The sequence below is a fragment of the Ursus arctos genome, chromosome X (genome assembly GCF_023065955.2).
Source record: "Ursus arctos isolate Adak ecotype North America chromosome X, UrsArc2.0, whole genome shotgun sequence".
Lineage (NCBI taxonomy): Eukaryota > Metazoa > Chordata > Mammalia > Carnivora > Ursidae > Ursus > Ursus arctos.
Genome location: NC_079873.1, coordinates 93,930,030 through 93,934,696, shown reverse-complemented (window position 1 = coordinate 93,934,696; position 4,667 = coordinate 93,930,030).

Here is a 4,667-nt window from a genome sequence, read left to right as displayed (position 1 = left end):
TCCTGGGACAGAGAAGTGAGGACAGGACAACATGTCTTGTTCTTTAAACGTCTTATCTATGTTACTGTAATTATTCCCAGCCTACAGATGACAAAACTGAGTGTTAGGGAGGGTAAGTGATTTGACCGAGTCCCTGTGCCTACAAGTGGCAGAGCTCAACCTTCACCTCATGTCTGCCTGACGTCAAGTCCCTGCTCTAAACTGCCATGCTGCGGTGACACTGGATAAATGAACAGGTGTGTATAGAGCCTCCGCGATATTACATCTTGGGGGACGGGGGCAATATAAGAGAGTTTGAGCCAAGGAGCCCTGCCATGAAGTACTGGAGTCCGGTGTGGGGGATAGCCTACATTTTAGGTAGTATAATAGGAAGCCGGTGTTTTGGCAACTTCAAAGTAATATTCTACAGAAGGAAAGTTCCAGAACCGACTGAGACAGGGGCGCCTGGGAGGCTCAGTCGTTAAGTGTCTGCGTTTGGCACGGGTTGTGATCTCAGGGTCTGGGGATCAGCCCGAGTCCAGCTCCCTGCTCAGTGGGGAGTCCGCTTCTCCCTCTGCCTCTGCCACTGCTCCTGCTTGTGCGCGCTCTCTCTGTCAAATAAATAAATAAAACCTTGAAAAAGAAGAACAGACTGAGGGGGCGCCTGGGTGGCACAGCGGTTGGGCGTCTGCCTTTGGCTCAGGGCGTGATCCCGGCGTTGTGGGATTGAGCCCCACATCAGGCTCCTCTGCTGGGAGCCTGCTCCTTCCTCTCCCACTCCCCCTGCTTGTGTTCCCTCTCTCACTGGCTGTCTCTCTGTTGAATAAATAAATAAAAACTCTTAAAAAAAAACAGACTGAGACAATACAAAGAATAGGAAGAGAAATGAACACTTAATAGGGTTATGGTGGGTTTTAAAAAAAGATTTTATTTATTTACTTGTCAGAGAGAGAGAGCACGCGCGTGCGCACAAGCGGGGGGGGGGGCAGAGGCAGAGGGAGAAGTAGACTCCCCGCTGAGCAGGGAGCCCCATGCGGGACTCGATCCCGGGACCCTGGGATCATCACCTGAGCCAAAGGCGGACACTTCACCAACTGAGCCCCCCAGGCGCCCCAGGCTGCTGGGTGCTATGGTGCTTTGAGAGAATTTATCCTCTCCTAAATTGACTAACATCCCCGACCTGCCACTGTACCCACCGTGCACACCAGGGATCATTTGGGTGACGTTGCCCTCATTATAATCTTTCCTGCTTGAGCCAGAGGAGTTGCTTGGATCGGAGAAGGGCTGTTCTGAATAACTTTCAGGCCAGCTTACTCACAGCAAAGCTGGATTCATTCAGTGCAGTGGAGTGGAGAAGAAACAAAGCTATGCCGAGGAGTCATCAGGAAAGGAGAGAAGGTAGGATTTCAGAGAAAGAAGTTAAAATGCTCTCTTTTTGTCCAGGTGTAAAAAAATGCACCATGTGGTATGATCTTCCTGGTTGTTCTAAGGTACCTATGTTCTTGGCAGCATTTGGGAAGATTACGTTACAATGGAGTAACCCTGGCTGCTCAAGATATGGAAATCAAATGGTTTTCCCTGGCCTTTGGCGGAATACACAAAGTGTAAACTTGCCGAAGCTTAAAAGCACTGTTTTCTCACTCTTTCCATAAAGAAGGTATAAGAATGTGGTTTATATTTTCACTCGGTCCTACTGCTTAAGACATTTTTGTACATATTCAGAGATAATATAAATTGAATAAATTATAAGCTTTAGAAATGGAACACAAAGAGAATATTAATTATTGTAACATACTCCAGACTCTAAAAGTCAAATACTCAATATTTATTTCTTCCTTCCAAGTCTTACTTAAGCAGCGGGGGTCTAGGGTTAAACTTACAGTCCCTTCAATCTTCGAGCAACACCACATTTCAAGGTATCGAATCAAAACTTTCTCTGTTGAGGCGGCACCTGGGTGGCTCAGTCAGTGAAGCGTCTGACTTGGGCTCAGGTCATGATCTCCAGGTCCTGGGATCAAGCCCCACATCGGGCTCCCTGCTCAGCTTGGAGTCCGCTTGCCCTTCTCCATCTGCCCTTCCCCACTTGTGCATATGTGAACATGCTCTCTCTCTCTCTCTCTCTCTCTCTCAAAAAATAAATAAATAAATAAAACTATCTGTGTTAGAATTTTTTCTAATTTCTAATTAAAAAAAAAAAACTGTGTTAGAATCCTCTGGGAGTACTCTTTACAACCAGAATGGGAAGGTGGAAGCCTTATTAAAATTGTGCTATGAATTGTTTTATTCTTTTCTCTCAAGACCACATTCCATTGCCTCCATATGAATCACATTCCTTCCATTTTTAATTTCTGCCTCATTCTCCTGGAGACATGGTTTTACTCTGGCCGATTAGAAGGAGCAGGACATTTTGAGCTTCCGCTTTCATGGACTTTGTTTTCACAGGTTCACTTATATTGCTACTTTTAATACCAAGTGTGCTTCGTGGGTCACCTGATATATATCAATAACGGAGCCCATCGATTTTGAGCCGAATATAGCATCTAGATAGATGTGTAGGCTCAGGAGAAGGTCACAGAAGCCCTGTCCCTTTTCCTGAGTGATCCAGTTTTCATTTCAAGGTGACTTTCGTTGGCTACTGCCCTATCACCCAGCTAGTCCTTTATCTGGTCCTACTTTCATTGAGTAAGGACAATTTTAATGAAAACTGTTTTGTGCTGAAATGAAAGAAACCTTAACATTTCCCATGCTGAACCAGAATGTTAAAATTTTTTTTAAGATTTATTTATTTATTTGAGAGAGAGAGAGAGAGAAGGGGGGGGAAGCTTGCACTCAGGGGTAGGGGCAGAGGGAGAGGGGGAGAGAGAGACATTCAAGCAGACTCCCCACTGAGCCTAGAGTCAGATATGGGCTCCATCTCACAACCCTGAGATCATGACCTGAGCCAAATTCAAGAATCAGACGCTTCACTGACTAAGCCACCCAGGCAACCTTGAACCAGAATTTTTTAACACACTGCCCTTTGGGGCTCCTGGGTGGCTCAGTCGGCAAAGCATCTGCCTTCGGCCCAGGTCATGATCCCAGGGTCCTGGGATTGAGCCCCACATCAGGCTCCCTGCTCAGCAGGGAGTTTGCTTCTCCCTCTGCCCCTCTCCCCCACTCGTTCTCACTCTCTCTCTCACAAAAATAAATAAATAAAATCTTTTTAAAAAATAAATAAACTGCCCTTTATAACTCATTCCACCTCTCTTTTCTGGGTTAGTACATACTCAGACATAGCACAATTCATATTTGCATTTAGTTCCAAACCTAACTTTATGTACTCCTTTTTTTTGGTAAGATTTCATTTATTTATTTGTCAGAGAGAGAGAGAGCACAAGCAGAGGGAGCAGCAGGCAGAGGGAGAAGCAGGCTCCCCACTGAGCAGGGAGCCCGAAGCAAGACTCGATCCTACAACCCTGGGATCATGACCTGAGCTGAAGGCAGATGCTTCACCGAGTGAGTCCCCCAGGAGCCTCTAACTTTATGTGCTTCTTAAGGCATTTTGTAATGTTTCATACGAACTGTGCTTATTGCCCTCTTGCCAGACTGGTCTTCCAGAGAGTTATTTTGGCTTCATAGCTAGATCCTTGCTTCTTGGTTTTTATTTCTTTTTAACCTTATGGCTTGCTGAATAGCTTGATGGTGAAGTAAAGAAATTTTTTGCAATAGAGGGCTGAAGAATTCAGCTACCTTAGACTTTTTCCCTAACCGGTCTTAGAAAATTAAGGAACTGATGTATTATTTCAATGGTAAATAAGAATTTTTGGCTGAGTGTACTGCGGTTTCTACATTCTAGCTTCAACTATTCATCTGTAGTTATTCTAGTTTAACTAGTTGCCCAATGCTAGGTAATCTGTACCACTAAATCTAGGACCATAAGAGATAAGAATCAGGATTGTGAGAAATGGTTTTTCAAACAAATTTCCTGGTATCTTTAGCTATCCCTAGTAAACTAGTTACCGAGCTACAATAGCTATTTATAGTGCTAAATAAAGAAATAATGGCAAGAATAAATAAGTAATAGCAAGAATAAATGACCTGATGGATAAATAAATATAAATAAAATAGTAAGAATTGGGGTGCTTGGGTGGTGTAGTCGGTTGAGCAACTGACTCTTGGTTTCTTGTTTTTTTTAAACACTTTATTTATTCACTTATTTGAGAGAGAGAGAGAGTGAGAGCGAGAGAGAGCATGAGCAGGGTGAAGGGCAGAGGGAGAAGCAGGCTCCCTGCTGAGCAGGGTGCCCGATGTGGGACTTGATCCTGGGACTCCAGGACCATGACCCAAGCCAAAGGCAGACACTTAACCAGCTGAGCCACCCAGGGGCCCCTGACTCTTGGTTTCTGCTCAGTCATGGTCTTGGGGTGGTGAGATCTAGCCCCAGTGGGCTCTGTGCTTGTTGTGGAGTCTGCTTGGGACTCTCCCTCTCTCTGCCCCTCCTGCTCATGCTCTCTCTCTCTCAAATCAATCAATCAATCTTTACAAAAAATAGTCAGAATTAGGGGCACCTGGGCGGCTCAGGCGTTGTCTGCCTTCAGCTCAGATCATGATCCTGGAGTCCCGGGATCGAGGCCCACATTGGGCTCCCTGCTCAGCAGGGATTCTGCTTCTCCCTCTGCCCCTCTCCCCGGCTCGTGTTCTCTCTCTCT